Genomic DNA, 19260 nt, shown 5'->3' on the forward strand with positions numbered 1-19260 from the left:
TCCTTTCGCAAACGCGTCCGCTGCAGCGAGCACTCTGTGACTTCAGCGCGGACATCGCGGGGAAAGCACAAGACATACAACCCCCCGCGCCCGCCCCCTTCTTTCCTTGAGATAAGCGCACGAAGGCGACCACGCCCTGTAGGGCAAAGAGCATCGGCGTTCGCTGGAGCGGGGCGGCGACCTTTAAAGCCCAGCCAGGACCAGCGCTCAGCACGCCCAGCGCGCTCCTCACGCCATCTCGCTGGTAATGAAGAAACGCTTATAAGCGCCTGCCGTCTTTGAGTCCGGCCAGCGGTAAAGGGGTTGTATATAACGCGGGAGAGTACTTCGGCAGCGCGTTAAAAAAGTCACGTGGTACACAGAGCTGCTCCGCGCGCGGCGGTCGCGGTTGGCTAGGCGTAGTGCCTCGATGCGCGCGCCCCCGCTTAGAGTGGTGTCAGCTTTTGAAAGGGCAAGTGCCGCTCCTCGGCCTCGGCGGCAGCGTGGCCGCCATTTTGAATCCCCCGCTCGGTCTCTTGTGCTTGGCGCGCGTGCTGTTTTTAGGTCGGCGCTCGTTTCCCTCCAGTTTTATGCGCTTGATACCGTCACCATGGCCGGGTGTTGCGTGCCGCAGTGCACCAATCATTCCAGAAACGCTGGGAGCTGTATCGTTTTAGAAGATACGAGGTTTCTTTCGACAGTAAAAATCAAACGTGACAAGCGGCATCCGAAGAACACATTATGCACTTGCAGCGTAAGTTTTCGGCCCGTATTTCGAATGGACATGCAAGGATAACTTCTGCCGGTGTTAACCTTGCGTAATAAATGTACACACTGATATCAGCTACATGCTTAAAATGCTTTGGTTCACGTGTGCATGAATCCTGCACGTTTCTTCGCAAACATTCTTTACTGCAATTGGTTGGTCATGTATCTGCCTTTGATTTTTGCTTTCGCTATTTTTTGTGATTTGAAACGTATCATGGAATATATTATGCGTGTTTGTCTGCAGATCAGATCCTTCTTTTTTCCTAATAATAATTATTTGTGAGAATTTACGTCCCATGAACCCCGATATGATTACGAGTGGCGCCGCATATAGTGGAAGGCTCCCGAAATTTTGACCATCTGTTGTTCTTTAACGTACACCTAAATGTAAGTACGCGGGCCTCTTTCATTTCACCTCCATCGAAATGGGGCCGCTGCGGCCGGGATTCGATCCCGCAACCTTCGGGTCACCAGTCAAGCACCATAACTAAAACCACGGCGGGTTCTTGTTTTTTATATTCCTTTCCGTGTTTCAAGTATGCCTTCTGTGCTGGTCTAATGCCCATGTATGTATGCGTGCAGTTAAATGTTTTTTTATCCTTCCTTGTTTCTATGTTTCAAGGATAGATTTTCGTCTCTTAAGTAATTGAGCAGTTCCTGTTTGTTTTTAATCATTTACGATCACCGTGAATCGATTAGTGGCAGTTGTGTTTTATTGTGTAATTGGCGTTTTTTTTGTGTAATTGCTTCTGTCAGCGCAGCATTAATGCGCACAAATAAATGGCCTGTCACTGTATATAAACGCGCGCGCACACACACACACACACACACACACATTCAGTATTTTATTTCTTTGAGAAAGCATAATTTATTTATTAATAATGTAAGCCCTGAAGGCTCATACAGGGATGCGCATACAAACAGTTCTCGCGAAGCGTCTATACAAAGAAGACGCATGAAAACAACAAGAAGACGGGGAAGCATTGTGTATACATTAGACACGCTATGTCAGTAAAAAAATACAAGAAATAAAGTCAAGTTTTACAGTGAGTACGTCATCAAAAACCAGTTAATCAAATAAAAACTCACAGGGTCCCTTATGCGTTCGCTTAAGACGGCTAGAAAGCGAAAGCCAACTTAGTTTTTTGCGCACCTAGGGTGGTTTTGCATTGCCTCCAAGATCGGAGGCACCTCCCCTGGTTTTGCACTGCCTCCGTGATCTGCCCACTTTTGACCAAGCTACGATGTCATGTGATAACGGCATCATATGACGTCACGCCAAAATTTGTGAAGCCATGATGACGTCATATCGTGACGTCATCACGTGACGATGACTTTTTGCATCCCTCGTCTCCGACGTCGTGGTACGCTGACGCCGTAGACGGGGACGCCGACGGTCAAATTTCGCGTTTGATGAGGCATTTAAGGCTTTCGCCTTAAAAAATACGTCCGCGGCGGTGGTATAGTGGTGACGGAGCTCGGCTGCTGACCCGAAAGTCACGGGTTCGATCCCGGCCGCGGCGGTCGCATTTGGGGGGAGGCGAAATGCTAGAGGCCCCTGGACTGTGCGATGTCAGTGCAGGTTAAAGAACACCAGATGGTCAAAATTTATGGAGTCCTCCACTACGGCATGCCTCATAATCACATCATGGTTCTGGCAAGTAAAACCCCAGATATTATTATTAATAAAAGAGACGAATTAACGACCCCCTGCATCTGCCGCACAAAGTGTAAAACAGTATTGGAAACACTCAATAAAATGTGCATGTAATTGGGCATGCGAGAAAACCTCCAGACACAGAAAAAGAAACTGCAGATACAAAAAGAAGGAAAACCGCACTGATACTGCGCGCAAAGTTTTACGGCATACTACTCAACAACGTATTCATAGTTTTGATAAGGACTCAAGGTGAAACTCGAGTGCCGATACAGTAGCGGCTACAGATTGTAAGCAAGAAATGTCACCAATAATAATGATAAAGAAGCTTTCGTTTCATTTTAGCAGGGCATTCGCACCGTACTGCCCCTCGGCCCTTTATTCTGTGTACAATATGTATGATGCCATTTATAATAAACGAGTAAATTGTTTGCAAACTTAGCAAAATGAGCCACCTTAATCGCGCTTAGGTAGCTTCGCAACACTAAATTGTGTGTGTTCAGATACATATACTGCTGCTGCTGACATGTATACAAATACTTTAAACGATTATTTGTGTAATGGAATGCGGAGCTTACGAGAAAATTAAGTAAGGCTTTAGACTTTGTCGTTTCCGGCGCAAGGAAGAGGATTCGTTTTCAACATAACAGAGTGTACGTCTACCTCTAGCGCATAACACATGCACAGGCCGTGTGCTCATATGAATTGCATGCTTCCTTAATAAACATTTAGGCAACAACAGCAATAAAAGCTGACCAAGCTTCAAAAAAGAAAAGAAAAAGAGAAAGCTCACTAGCGTGCACTTATTTCCGGATGTATCCGCGCACCGCAAGCGCTTTGTGTAGCGCGTTTCGCATGCTGCCGAGCTGCGGCGGGATTCGCAATGGCGGCCGCCGTAGCAGACGACGCGCCTGTCCTCACCCTCAGCGGAGCGCGCGGGCATCAAGGCACCCTAGCTAGGCGATGAAGACGCGGCCGCGGCGGCACTCCGACCGTCATTGGGTTCTGCGGCAGTGCCATGTTTCCTTTTGTTATTACAACGTATTTAGTGAGCATTGCGATGACGCAGTAACTGCATGAGCTGCACGTCACAGCGCACAAATGCCACATTCAAGGGTAAAATTTAGCACAGCTTCACTGACTTGGCGTCGCGAAGACTGACGAAACTGCGGAGCTGGTGCCTTTTCCTTGGCTTTGGGGTGCCTTTTTTACTAAGTGATATTTTAGCTGTCGACACAGCGATGATAATATGACGCCGCTAAACGGTCCATGAGCTCCTGCTTTGGCCAATCGCAAGCCAGGATCGGATTCCCTTCGTTGCTGGGCGGCCGAACGTCTCTCTTCCCGATGAGCTTTGTCGTACAGTTGCCACGACACGCCTCCCTCACTCGAAACTGAGGGTTTGCCCGTCGTCGTTGGGCCCATGCTCTAGCAAATTCCCATCATATTTCTCGCCGCGCCGCTTCTTCTCCCGAAGACAGAACCTTGTTTGTACTCGCCATACTCGTCGCCGAACGTCGTAATGTTCTGCGCCGACAAAGTGCACGCTTTCGTACTGCTTTGTTCACGCAGAATTTATTCTTGCAGCAACAACGAAATGAAGCAGTGTTAGGGCTGTTAAATCAAGGTGTGCGGCCTAGAGGTAGGGGGCACACTTGTAAGCTCAATGCGAGCAGCCCGGCTGCATTAGAACACCACAATTAAAGCACGATATGCAACACGAACTGACTGTCGAATGTCAACAACAAGCATGCACGCTAGCAATAAACAAAGATAATGAAGATGTGCGTCTATCCTAGCCTCTCCTAACTCCATCGCACTGTATGTGTTAGTAGTCAGGGAACACCAAGCCCAGCTTTTTACTCTGCCGAAATAACATAACACTACCGCAGAAGGGGAGCGCATACTATCGATACGATGGCCGGAGCCACCGCGCCTACGCGTCTCGCCGGTCTCGCTCGCCTGGCAACGGCCAGACCCCCGCCAACTCCGCGCGCGCAGGCAGAGGGCAGCCCAGACGCACAGCGACAGCGACGTGTACCACGTGACTTTTTTAACGCGTTGCGGAAATACTCTCCCATATAAGTGAGCGTTAGCTACGTGGCCGATCTGCGTTTCGTGGCGTAGTGGCTAGCGCCACGCGCTGCCGAGCGAGAGGTCCCTGGTTCGATTCCGCGCTTCGGAAGCACTCTTATGAATTATTTTTCTTTGGGGCTTTTACATATATATATATATATATATATATATATATATATATATGTACAAACTTATACATATACGGTGCATGACGGCGGCGGCGACGAGGACGGACAAAAACCAGCCGAGACTGTCCATATAATTGCTATCACAATAAAAAATTAAGGCAGCTTCGCGCCAGTGGTGCCAAGTCTGAAGGAAGAGCGGAGCTGGGGTGGCCTTCCTCGTTTCTCTTTTTTTATTCCTTTTCTTTTGTTTCTCTTTCTCTCTATTTTTCTTATCTCTTTTTTGTACGCTTGCTGCGAGAAGACGCTTAATAAGCGAGAAAACGTGTAAAAAGAAAATACAGGTGGTGACGCCACCTTGGAATTCCCGCACCATTTGCCGTGGCGTCACATATTTTTGACGGCACCTGCTTGTGCCTACGTAGTTCCTAATCGGTTAAATCGAAGTACATTGTCTTCTGAATGGTCCAGAGACTTGACATAACGAGTTTGTGGAAATTTCGTCGAGCCAGTGGCGCCAAAATACGTTAAATGCTCTTTGAAACCTTTTACGTTACGAATTACAAAGTTCGGCGCAAAATTTAAAAATGAAACTTTGAACTTGGTTTTCTCCTCTAATAATAAACCTATGGTGGTGAAATAAACTACACAAGAGTTCTCTGAGCACACTTTATCAATCTAAACCAATTTATTGTTTCTCTTTATTGTCCCTTTAAAGGTAGCATATACAGTAACCCTAGTTCGTTCCACTAACCCCTTCTATACTCGCCGACAACTTTTCTTGGCACTGAAGGGAAAGCTACGGGGGCGGAGCGTCTGCACATGTACTGCTACGCGAAGTAGTCCGGTTTGGCGCGCGTCTCGTAACGCCGTGGAGTGTGATGGCTAGCGTTGCACTTCGACGCAAACGCTGCTTAGCGTCTAAGGTACGGGTAAAAGGCGCGACTTTTTCACGCACGCAAAAACGCAATGTGACGACGTGTAAAGTAAAAGGAATGCAGATATCTCGCTTGTGTGCGCTGCATTCCGTCACAAAAAGCTACATGTAGAAAATGAAGGAGCATTTTATATATCTCACCCAGAAAATACGGACGCAATTGTGGGACTACATTCATTAGCGGTAGGATACGTGCATTGTGGCTCTGTAGCCTTCGCTTCAATGCCAAGAAAAGTTGTCCGCGAGTATAGTACACTGTAACCAGCGCTCTAAAACGTAGGGCTAAGTATAAGTGCTGAAATGCCCAGCCAAAAAATTAATTTTGCTGCGCTAATTTGAAAGATTTGTTAACGCTTGGAGAAGAGGTCAGTGTCACTTGGTCAAGTTGTGCCTGTGTTTGAATGAATACGCCTAGTGAGATTGCATACTGCCAATGACAAAATTTAGGTTTCTTGCTAAAAGCTGCAACACATAGGCATACCATAAGAAAGACGTTCGAAACCTAATTTCGGAATTTCGCGTATTCGTTCTGTGCTTTAACACTTGTTTGGATGGCTGCATCCTCGTCAAAAGTACAAAAGAAATCCAAATCGTTTTCCCGCTTTTTCTAGGCGCAGGCTCGTCAGCTTCGTCGCTTGAACCCATCCTTATGTTATGGACGGCTCACTACTCTCCCGTATTAATGTACATACAGTACTCGAAATCGTAAAGCATTAATCCACACACACTCCAAATGCCTTCTATCATCTTACCGCCGGGTAGTTACTTGCAGCTCTACCATACCAGAGTAGAAATGACTCTAAATCGTTTCCATCTTCTCTTAAAGGCACTCTGCAACACTTTTACGCGAATTCACGGCCATTGGGTGAATTGAGAATCGTGCGCTGCATATGTACTGCGGCCGCCGCGGGAGGTCGCCACGTGCCCGCTCGCTCGCGATCTCACTGAAGGTAGGCCGCGCGTTCAAATAATACAAAAAAGAAAAAAAGTGCTCAACGTCATGATGCGTGCGTGAGGTAACTTCTTTCCCCCGTGCCATCTCTTCCTGCTTATCTTCCAGCGCTCTCTTCGGGACGAGAGAAGAGAGAAAGCAATTACAGAGCGCGACAAATCTCTAACTCCGCTCGTACTCGACGGATTCTAAAAATTTTTACGGCGGTCGATTCGAGAGGCAATAAGCTCCTTCAATGAAGTCATTTGAAGGTTACTTAAAAAAAGTGCTGCAGGGTCCCTTTAACATCCGGTGTACGTTATCGCGAGATGGCTTACTGCTGTCTCATAGTAGGGTCACGTCCGCTCGATAAAGAGGAAGGTGCGGCATGTTGCGTCGCGCTGAAACACACGGGCACGAGTGGGAAAGCTGCGTTGACAGTTTGGTCCGCGTTATTTTAACGCGAAAGTGTTTTGTGCCGGGCTCCACCAAGACTTCAGTGAGGTATTTCCGTCACGGAAATGACGTAGAAAAAAGTTACACGATCAAATGGCAAAGAAAAAAGTTCCGTCAACGGGCATCGAACCCACGACCGCTCGGTTCGCAAGAACAGGTGCCCGGCACGCTATCCACTGCGCCACGATCGAAAACTGCAGAGGATTTACAAACGCGCCTTTTATATCTACCACTCTCCCGGTCGGCGGGGTGGTGTAATAATAATAATATCTGGGGTTTTACGTCCCAAAACCACGATATGATTATGAGAGACGCCGTAGTGGAGGGCTCCGGAAATTTCGACCCATCTGGTGTTTCTTTAACGTGCACCTAAATCTAAGTACACGGGCCTCTACCATTTCGCCTCCATCGAAATGGCGGGGTGGTGTGCCCACTGGGAGCGGTAAAGTAAGGTAATTCGTCATTACTGTGGCCTCCGTGATTAGCATCTGCAACGCGTTACACTTCCGTCCCCTTCGGCGCGTTTTCAATAGAAGTTCGATTTTGTCAATGAATTAACACACCGCGAGGCGGCGACCTTAGCCCTAGCGTCGTAAAAGCGTCGGCCTCGCTCATATCATCACGCTAATCCAAACCAAAAGTAGATCTGCGACGCGCGCCTGCCTCACCTGGCCGTAACACCGCCTTCGCCGCTCGCGCGCTCGCCCCGAGAAAAATCGCGGCCGGGCTACCGGGGCGGCACGACGCGCTTTGCGTTTCCCTCTAGTCCGGCCGTGGTGTTCAATCACATTTTAACATGCCTTGGGATGGCGACCAAGTTCTGCGTTCAATATGCGACGCTCTTCTGGCTATCACATCCCGTTCTCTGATTACGCTTTCACCGTTAACTACTACAGCTACCGCAAGGGTTTGTTTAATGATTTTGCATGGACGTTAGTCGTCGGGATGGAGATGTACCACCAATCATCAAAGTGGCTACCTCCACGTTAAACGGTGCTATAGCTGCCAGACATCAATATGCATTGTGCAAACTCTCTTATAAATGTAGTACAGTAAACATTCAGTTACTTCCGTAAGGGCACGCTTTATTTCCATGTTATTCCGATTCCTATGACGGAGGGATCAACCACGTTTTTTATTGAAATAGAAAATGAATGGAGTTGTTAGGATAAAAAATAAGAAAGAAAAATAATTATATATATATATATATATATATATATATATATATATATATATATATATATATATATCGTCCTACAAGTTCAAGAACTCTCGTTTCAACAGAGCGCCCATATCGTCGCGGTGCAGTCTTTCAATACAGTCCGCGTAAATATTGGTGTCTTAAAAAAAAACAACGCTGGAGCACTTTCATTGCTTTGCGGTTTATCCTAGTCGGCTATGGGCCTAGTATTTTCGCTAATGAAAACGTTCGCTCAGATTCCAGCGTGTGAAGTTTCTGTTCGAGTCGCTGTCTATGTGTGTCGTGCTTGGGACAGTCGTTATTGCGCGGCATTTCCTTCTCAAAGGCGAATGCACACAGTGCATGCACCAATGGGCGTGCACTCCAGACTGACGTCATGAGCCGGATGGCCGATGACCCCGCCTTCGGGGAACATTGCCAAGCGCATGAGTGGAACTGTTTCTTTGGGCGCGGATGCGATCGGCTACCTCGCTTCGGTCGTTTAGGCGGGGCCTCCTTGGACTTGTTAACTTGTATCCGACTATAGTTACCAAAAATGACTCCCGGTTCGGTAAAGCAGAGACCCACCGGAACATTTTGGTGAAATTGCAGCATCCCACGACAAAGCATCTGGTTTCCCTGAACAATTGAACTCCGTCCGTTAGAAACACATGAGGCCGCGTTGCAGAGTGTGAAACCCTCGGAAACCACGCGACTTGCGGTGCGGCACTGAAACTTTACCAGAATGTCCCAGTGGGTATGCGCTGTATAGAACCGGGAGTCCTTGTTAGTTAACTAGAGTTTTTCGTCAGATATGACTTCTTCCACCTATTTCCCATTCATTTACGACAGGCCGCCGCTGCCACAGGCGAGAGATGGCGCTACGTGCGCATGTCCCCAAAGGCTGGTCATGCGCTATGTTTCTAGGTGGATTTATTTTAAACACACCTCAAAGGGGAGTAGAGTACAGAGTACCTTGAATCGCCTACCATTTGTTCTAAGCACAACACGTAGTCGCAAAATTACTTGTTTCGGGGACCTTAATGAGAACCAACAGGCAATCAAGCCAAGAAACGTATAGGGGACATTATTTGTATTATATCAATTTCAAGAAGATAAAGTGGACGAAAAGACAACTTGCCGCCTCCAGGCACTGAAGATAAATACCCCATAAAGTAGACGGGAGGACGACCGCCTCCGTAGCTCAATTAGCAGAGCATGGCATGCTTTATTCGAAGATTTCAGGTTCGGTCGATGTCAGCGGCAACTTGTATTTTCGTCCACTTTAACTTCTTCACATTTATATCATGCAAATAACATACCTTATACTTTCCTTAGCTCGATTGTCTGTTGGTTCTCGTAACGTTGTGTTTAACAAAGAAAAACGAGCGTTCAAATTCCCCTTCTTTCACATTTCAGGGGCGTATTTCATGGAAGAGCATACAGCCCTTCCATAAAAGACTACTATACAGTACTCTGAATTGTTCATCTTTAGAAACGAAGCTTGAATTACCTCACAAATTGGAGTTATTTGTAACCACGAATTGGACGCCGACGCCGACACTGGAATTTCTGCGAAACGAACTCTTACAAGGGCCCTGTAACATTTTTCCAAGTAATCGTGGAATGGCTTCATTATGAGAACTTATTTCCTCACAAATCCACTGCCGCAAAAATGATCTGAATCCGTGGTGTACGAGCGGAGTTACATGTGTTTGTCGCACCCTTCAAACACTCTCTCCTTTCTTGCCAGCGAGCGCGCTGAAAGTTACGCAGGGAGGGGGGTGACTAGGGCGCAAGATGCGACCCTTCGTCAGCGCGTGTCATGAACTTAAGCGCGTTGTTTTATTTATTTTTATTCGAACGTGTGACTTACTTTCAGTGTGATGGCGAGCACGTTCACGGGATCGTGGCGGCATCCCGCGGCGGCCACGTTAACTATGGAGCTCACGATGCTCAAATCAGCCAATGACCGTAGACTTTGGGTTTATGGCGCAGTAATTTGTGTTTATGACGTCATTTGTCGAGAGAAAAAAAGGAACGATTTCTAGCTGACTTTGAGAATTAATTCTAAACTCCAAGCCGCGTGCTGCGCTATTGTGTTTGGCTCGTGTGTTGTAAGGAGCCTCGGCTTCCGATGGGCAGCGTTTTCTGACCATGCTGAAAAAGTGTTGCGGGGTCCCTTTAACGCTGTCGCGCTAATACCTGCCAGTTGAAGTCTAGAGCTCCTGTGCCACACTTTATTGGTTTATTTTTTGGACCTGGTAACTATACGTACGACACAAGAGATTTGTTAACCTCATTTGAGAATAGGCATGGTGATTCAGATATATGCAGAATTTAGTAATCTAATCTGAATCTGAATCAGTGTAGACGGTAATCGTCTCCTTCTCCTATAAAGCACGATCATTCTGACACAAGCAAGTTCGAATCAATACATGAAATTGTTAATGTGAACTGCAAGCTTTCTTCTGCCTTTTGCCACTGCATCTGCGCTGAAAAAGTCATCTGCCTTTTATATTTCTCTATGAGTCAATTTCTCGGGTTAATGAACTGAAAGAAACACCTCGGGGTTATGCTGCGATCATTTTCGAAATCTCTGCGAGCTAGTAAGCACCAATTACCAGCACACATGATAATCACAAGCGCGCCTTCGGTTCACTTGGAATCGCTTAGTCAGTGCAACGTCACCATCTTTTGCCAGAGCTTGCATCTTTTCTATCCATTCTGCGACCCTTGCCAGTGCCAAGTCGTCTTGAGCAGCAAGAAGTTGTTCATGAAGGCTTCGTGCCACCCCGTCTCTTTCTTTCTCGAATCGCTCATTAGTGCGGCAGCCTCTTAACGAATGAGCGACGCAGAATTGCTCTGTCTTCCGCGCCTCGAAATTGACATTGTTTGAGTCACGGCGCGTATTAGAAGCCGAGAGCTTTTATGGAAGGCATGCCAGCTAGTCATGATCGCCGTCATGTTGAAGGAACAGCGTATCTATCTATCTATCTATCTATCTATCTATCTATCTATCTATCTATCTATCTATCTATCTATCTATCTATCTATCTATCTATCTATCTATCTATCTATCTATCTATCTATCTATCTATCTATCTATCTATCTATCTATTTGTGTGTGTGTCTCTCTCTCTCTCTCTACAAACACACGCACACACACACACACACACAAGTGTGTGTGTGTGTGTGTGTGTGTGTGTGTGTGTGTGTGTGTGTGTGTGTGTGTGTGTGTGTGTGTGTGTGTGTTGTGTGTGTGTGTGTGTGTGTATGGCTTCATGCGGCGAATGATGCTGCTACTACTCTCAGTGAGCCGCTTACCCGAGTCTGACCCTGTTGTTAGGCACAGGTCATTGACCTCCGTTCATTAGTGCCTCGAGGGAGATCAAATAATGCTTGGCTTGCACGCCTTTGTTTCTTGATCGCGGGTCCCCGACGTCTAGATCGCGTGTCTAACGAGCTAGACTGTGCCTTCTATTCGCTTATAATTCCTTTATATTTATTTTTCTGCTTATATCTAAGGGACTGTGAGTCGTTGACGTTTGTGCAATAGCTGCAAAGGTTGGGAGGCAAACGTCTCAGTTGAGCGTTGAGCCTGTAGCCAGGTGCGCATAATCGAATTGCAGCAGTGCAGACCACTGAGCAGCAATGCGAGTAAAGCTATCGCCTATGCTTTTTAGATGTGAAGCATCTTATAGCGGAGTTCAATCCGGTGGTGGTGGTGGTGGTGGTGTGCGGCGTGACCACCCTTACTGCGCATGCGCAAACCTTCTCCACTTCCCCTCTCCACTCCCCCCTCCCCTTTCCACATCACCTCTCCCCTTCCCTTTCCCCTTCCCTTTCCCATCCCCTCTCCTGCCCCTCACCACTTCCCCTATCACCTCCTCCTCCACTCCCCTTCCATCTCTCCTCCCCTTCCCCTCCCATCTCCCCTCCCTTCTTCACATCAGCTCTCCCTTTCTCCTTCCCTTTCCCATCCCCCTCTCCATTCCCCCTCTCCCCTTTTCCCCCTCACCACTCCACCTCTGAAACGCGGGCTCTACATGCCGAAACACTGCTTCGCATCGCCTCATGGTCCCCTTTAGCGGGAGATGGCGTGATTTTTCTTTGGGTCCACGTCCACGAAAGCTAGAAAGCTAACACAACTGCACTTCTTTTATGATTTCACTCCAACGCTCATTCGATGCTTGAAACGCCTCAGCGCTTCTTTGTAAAGCGGACCCTTGAGGGGAAGCCATTATCCAACGTTTATGCAAAAAAAGAACATGGAAGTCTTTGGACTTTCTCTGCATCGAGACATATTTAGTTACAGCTGTTCAGTCTGTTGCAGCTGATTATTCGAATCCTCTGTTTGTATGGGTTCGACACCCCTTTTTAATGCGATAGCAATTATATAAAATCTCCAAGAGAACTTTCGCCGTCGTCGTCGCTGTAATGTTCCGTATAAAGTCGAAGTCTATGACATCACCCCACACATCGTATGTTCTATGTGCGAGTGAAAGCGCGCGAGCGCTGCCGACGAACGCAGCTCAAGCAGAGATGAAACCCTCCGGTCGTCACGTTTGCGCGAGAGGGCAACGCGGGGATGCCGGATGGGTGAGTGCGCGGCTCCATCAGAAAATGCGTACACTCACCAGCGGAGCGTTGTCACCCGCAGTCGCACCTACCGTATCTTTGCATGAGATAAGCCAACGGCTCATACCTTTGTAAGTGTTGCGTTTTCATCGCAAAGTTTGTGCTGAAGCGATTGACACAACGAAACTCGCTTCGCTCGTTGCAGCGGCCGCAGAAGAGGGTCAGCGACACTGCACCTTACACATAAATTAAACTCTCTTTCGTCATCTTGAATGTGGTCATTTTGTGGTGCCCTCGCTTAATAGCGGGTTCACCACATTACAACGCTGAGGAACCCTTGCCTTGTCAGGAAAGTGGGGGCAAGTGAAGCTAGGTGTGTGCATGCCCGACGTGCTTTCTTTCTTTCTTTCTTTCTTTCTTTCTTTCTTTCTTTCTTTCTTTCTTTCTTTCTTTCTTTCTTTCTTTCTTTCTTTCTTTCTTTCTTTCTTTCTTTCTTTCTTTCTTTGGCATTTCGCAATCCTCCTTCCTCACTATTTCATCCTTCCATGCCGGGAATTCGACCTTCATCCACGTCCTTAGCAGCACGACACTTGAATTGCTACAGGAAACAATGACGGTCATACATTCATATCCAGGCAACAATGAATGTGGCAACCTGAAATGACAAGCGACCTCGATAACCTCGGTAAAATGTGAGATTACTCTATAAAAAAATATTGCGAAGCTTGAACTAAGTCTCGAAAGGCTTGAAACAGCCTTGACGATTCTGAAGACTAATCTGGCTGCTTCTAGGTTGCTTCTATGCCTTAGGTGATTCAGGTTCTTTCTAGGTTGCTTCTAGGTCGTTGATCGGATTTAGCTAGGTGATGCTAGGTTGTATCTACGTTGATTCTCAGCTCAGAGAGGTTCGAGTTAAAACAGACAGTCGAAAACGCGACACGGATGTTGAAACTGCAGAGACGGAACCTCACGCTGAAACCAAGCGTTCGCACCTGTCATAGGTCTACGGGCACGTCGTCGTTGGCGTGGGCCTTCCATCGCTTCGGGGTCTTCTCGCAGCCACCGTTGCCTTTCCCTTTCCCAAGTATTCTCTCGTTGAACATACTCGGGATCTTCCGCTTGTCGCCGTCGCTTCGTAGCCATTTTTTGGGGTAACTGTCGGCTTGGCCATTTTTAGTGAACCAGTGTTGAGTAGTGTGATTTGTCTGACTTCTGTGCAAGATACCCGTTTACCATGATGATAGTTCTTGGATTCGCCGGACGAGGAACGATTTGCTAAACAGTTTCGCGGTTAAAAGGGCTCATCGCGGACAAGCCCACGATCGAGAGAGCATCAATTATTGTAAAACGGCACATTAAATTACGGATGTGACCGGCTCACCTTCCAGGCCCACATTCCTTCGAACTCGCAGGTGGTTTTACAGCGAAAGCTGTTATGAGATCATTTCACCGGACGTTTTTGGCGCTGTAGTTGTCCGCCGCCGCCGCCGCCGCCGGTGTCCGTAACCAGTATCGCTCGAAAAAAAACGAAATAAGAAAAAAATTCCAGGATGGAACGAGGTTCGAACCTGAGCCCTCTGGCGTGGGAGCCCAGTATTCAACCTCTGAGCCATGCCGGTACTTGAAAATGCTTTGCAAAGAGGTCCTATACAGGCTTCATGTCGGGAAGGAACCTCATTAGCATATGCAATATAGCGTAGTAGAAGAGTAAAATAAGCACCAAGCGTCGCACAACGCGAATTCTGTAACCAGGCGTCACACAATGCGAATTGCGCAACGAGTAGGTTGTTGAATGCTTCCAACCCATTACAAAGGGCTCTGCCATAATTCTTCGTCGTCATCAGGCACAGTATCAACAAAGTGCGCATAATGCGTTACATGCGTTTAGCAGGTACCACGGCTCTCCGTAGAATGACGAAAAATGGCACAGTGCCTGCTGCCCTACTTCTCAAAAATTACAATGATTTATAGCGTAGTGGTTTCCTCGCAAGTGCACTTGTATTGGTTGCCAAGGAAGCCCATAAGCGCATGATCCATTTCCTCTGGGTCTCAGTAATATTACAATGATTTATAGCGTAGTGGATTCCTCGCAAGTGCACTTGTATTGGTTGCCAAGGAAGCCCATAAGCACATGATCCATTTCCTCGGGGTCTTAGTAAAATTCTTCGCCCCCCCCCGTCTCTCTCCCACGTCAACGCATGTTATACAGCATGGCGGGAGAGGGAAATAGGGACCGGGCATCACCCAATGCAAATTACATAACTGGTGGGCCGTTTAATGCTTCCAACCCATTACAAAGGGCTGAGCCATAATTCGTCATCTTCATCAGTCGTCGCCTCAACAAAGTGCACATAATGCCTTACAGACGTGTAGCTGGTGCCTTGCTTCTCCGCAGAATGACGAATAATGGCTTAGTAGGTGCTTCCCAACTTCACAAAAATTGTAATTTATGGCGTAGTGGGTACCTTTCTAGTGTACTTGTATTGTAGCGCCAAGAGAGCTTACAACGGGCTCTAGAAACACCGCTCTTCCAGCTTTCGCTGTGACTGTGCTTCGGTTTCAGCGCAGGCCTGGCGTTTTTTTTTTTCTTCTTTCTTTTTGCGGGCACGCCTACAACGCCAACGACACTTGTGAAGCAATACCAGCTTCGTTTGAAAAACTCCTCGTCTCGCCGGCTGTGCACCCTTCAGCACGGGAGCTCCAGCACTCTGTAGAGTCTGAGCAGCGTTGATGAAAAAAAAAAAAAGTAGAAGCACCTGCTGTGCTTGGCGCATAGGGAAGGACATCACGGTGAAGGGGTCGATTTTATCGATCGCCAATCGGCGGCAAACACCCGAGGAGTCATTCATCCCGACCCGAAACGAAGAGGGACGATAGGATCATTTGCATTCAGTGTCCCGACCAGAACGTCCCGGAACTTCGCAACCGCAAGTGAGAGAGAGAGAGTGGATTTTTGCATGCGTGTGTGTATGTGTTTGGGTATAGTATAGAAAGGTTGAGAATTGAGCTTGTTAATATTGTCGTGTTCATGTGTGTGTGTGTGCGTGTGAATATTTCACTGTCCTTGATGTATAGGGAGGGAGGAGAAGGAATGTGACGATGGGAGAGGAGGAGTGGCACCGTGGCCGGCGGTTTCGTTCCGTCGCGATGGAGAGCCAACGGGGAACGAAGCCGGCGTTTGGCGTTAAGGATCATTGAATCCCACTGCGCTCAGTGCACCTGAATGGCACGGAAAACCTATCGCTAAAGGGCGACTGCGAACCGGTCTAGCGTAATGCAATGCCCCCTGTCGCGTCGTAGCTTCTCCCTACATTCTCAACCTCTGATACTCTCCTGCATTCTCAAATCAGGAACATAGGGAATGTGGTTGGTGATGTGTGTCTAATGAAATAGGAGTGGATGGAGAGAGTTCACTGACCGGTCACCCAGGATAGGCATTCCCCGTATATATATATATATATATATATATATATAGAGAGAGAGAGAGAGAGAGAGAGGCAAGGAAGACAACCCGGTGCACGTCCAGTTTTTGGGAAGCCTTTGCACCGTACAGAGTAAGCCCTAAGCGAGTTTCCAAATTATTCTGTCTTGTGGATGACATAAATGAAACTGATCCTTCGTTTAAGCTTGTAGAAAAGACGTGGAGACGGGGGTGTGTTGGTTCGTAGATTTAGGAATTGGGTGGAACCGTGGCGCAAGCGAGGACTTCAGGCGTATGCGTATTGATAGAAAGCGCTGAAGTTTGCACCGTTGCCTAATACTCAGCATCAAGGGACCGACATTCGCACACGCCTTAATGTCGCAACTGAGAAGCGACAGCTGAGATTAACAAGGGAAAAATGAGATGAGCCCTCTCCCCCAAGCACACACATAATGAATATTCCTTGCTACGCCCGTGGACCCCAGATATCGCACGCTGGCTTCGATGCTAGTGTGTTCTGATTTTCACGTCATAAGTAACCACACGACGTTTTTTCTTCTGATAACGTGATTGGAATTGCGACAAGTTTGGACCAAGAAACTGCGTTACTTATATTATTCCCGTACTTATACAATACGGGAGTTTTACGACATCATACGAGGTATCCCTTGCTTGAATTCCCAGTGAAGCGAGTTATCATCGTATAGGCATGTGCGAAGGAGACCGTATCTCTGCTATTACGCAGCCGTTCGAAAGGGAACACCGAATTCTGTTCAAATCAAGACCAATGCGTGTGCGTGTCCGAGACCATCGGCCTACCCTACCCGCTTTCCAAACCATTCATCCCTCGAATCAGATCCTTCTTCGTCGCAAGTTCAACCGATTCCCAAGCTCGTAAAACTGTCCTAAAAAAACAATAAGAAGAAACATAAAACATGAGCCATCGGGACCTATTTTTTTCACCCCCCCAGAACCACTTTCGCAGTGAACAAACCTCACGCTTCCCGCCATACATAGGGGGGCTCAGTGTTCTCCATTAGCGGAGGGGAGGGGGAGGTGGGGGGGGGGGCATCTTTTTTTGCAGTGCTTCCCACCCTGCCCCTCTTCCCCCCTTTGGTCGAGCTTGTCGAGTCCGAAAGAAAACAATTGGCAGTGGATGGAAAAATGAGAATGAAGCGATGACGTGCCACTCGCAATCGCCTGCCTTTGGTCCCTGGCTATCCGGGGGTAATGGCCCGAAGTAAACAGTTCCTGGAATGCAACATCAAAGGTCCTCGGGCACCATTATGGTCTGAAACCTGCATGGCCATAACCATGTACTTTAAACAATGACGGGACAGGGCCAACGGAGTAAATGTATACAGCAGACTTGGTGCCCCCCTTATATGATTAAGTAGAGGGGGGGGGGGGGGCTCCCTCGCTCCCCTCCCTATCCTGTGCGCGTGTCGAGGAACGCGTTTTAGTCTACGCCACCAGAACTGACTACAAAACTTGGCCTAATGCTATTTCTTTGTCTTTTAGTTCATCGAATCTGCGTCCCCCCCCCCCCCCCTCTCTCTCTTGAGCGCCAGTTTAGTGCATTAGTCAAAGCTGTCAGCGCGGAGTGCCCGGACGACGACACCATTAGCGGAGCTGTTCCCATTAAAAGGATTTCGCCAGCGTAAAACCCGGGGCCCGATGCTACGAGATTACTACACACAGGAGGCCATCTCCGAAGATCACCCGTAATTATCTGCTGGTACGAGCCACCCCCTGAACACAATTTGTAGTCGTTGTCCCGTGCATTGTCCGTCTATCTGTTCACTCTGTATGTGCATGTGGTGTCTCAGGCAACGCCCAGTCTTCCATAAAAGCGTGCAGTGTGGGTGAAGCCGTACATGGGACGACAACTTAAGAAGTCTAACTCTGGCCAAGCGTCTTGTTATACGCGAATGCGTGTCTTCAGTGCACGGGTAAATCAGAGATGGTTGATAGTTTGGACACAAGAGTAATGGCGTTACGGACGAATACCGTCGTGAGTTGAGTCCTTCGGTTAGTCGAACCCGAGATTTATGGATTGAACTGAAACGAATAATCCGAATGCATAGAGGGAAATCAGGCATCTGTACAGCATCCCAGTGCTTCTGACATGGGACTTCCACATAACGATTCCTGCTTCAATGGTTTGGTGGCAGCAATCCGAACTGCCGTTGATGATGTTGTCGATTAGCATTGCCAAAGCACTTGCTACGGCAAGCGCTCAGTGTACATGCAGTATCCTTCAAAAGGTGTGCACGATTTCCCCGTTCTGAATCGAACTGAGTTTTTTGCAGCAATGTCACAGAGGTCCGTCTAGCTAGTGCTGATACAAGGCTTCCGATAGGAGATATTAAACAATGTTGGGGGGTCCCAGCGTAAGAAGCTCTCGTCAAAGCTGTGTCAAAGCGCAGCGGAATCTCATACGCTAAGGTGGTTTGCTTATTTTGTCGCTACGCCTGAAGGCGGCAACGGTTTCATTAAAAGTTCGTTGTGAACACTTACCGCTTAGTCACGTTATGCATTCTCTAACATGAAAGCCACTGCTGAAGCGATTAATTGTCAATTCACGCTTAAAAACACGTGAAATTACGATGCGAGGGGCGTCTGACAAGTGATCATTTATTCAGAAGACACCGAAGATACAAGCACATGTGTATCCCGTGCGCATTTGCGTGAAGATGTCAGCTCCGATACTCCATCTCGCCCTGCACAAGCGTCACCCACCTCGAAGGAGCGCTATTACATCCCCCGATAGTGTTAAGAGAGAGAGAAAGCTCTTTATTGAAAGCAGAATGATCAGCCAGCATATATTCGCCTACTTGCTTTTCTACAGGGAGAGGGGAGAGGGGACAAAAGGTCTTAAAAGAGTGTGGGCAGCAAGATATGTAAAAAAAAGTATTATCGCAGCATGCACTAAGTCGCGCAGGGCTGGGTCATAGCAGAGCTGGTGGGCACCTAGCTGGTCCTGGCTTGTCTAGGCTATTACCCTCTCACCTTTTTTCCCACCCCTTGCTGTACTATACTATACTATACTATACTATACTATACTATACTATACTATACATTGCTATGCTTGCTCTTTTTCTTCTTTCTTGTGTCTGTTTCTTTCTATCTTCTCTCCCTTTCTTCCC

The sequence above is a fragment of the Rhipicephalus sanguineus genome, chromosome 8 (genome assembly GCF_013339695.2).
Source record: "Rhipicephalus sanguineus isolate Rsan-2018 chromosome 8, BIME_Rsan_1.4, whole genome shotgun sequence".
Lineage (NCBI taxonomy): Eukaryota > Metazoa > Arthropoda > Arachnida > Ixodida > Ixodidae > Rhipicephalus > Rhipicephalus sanguineus.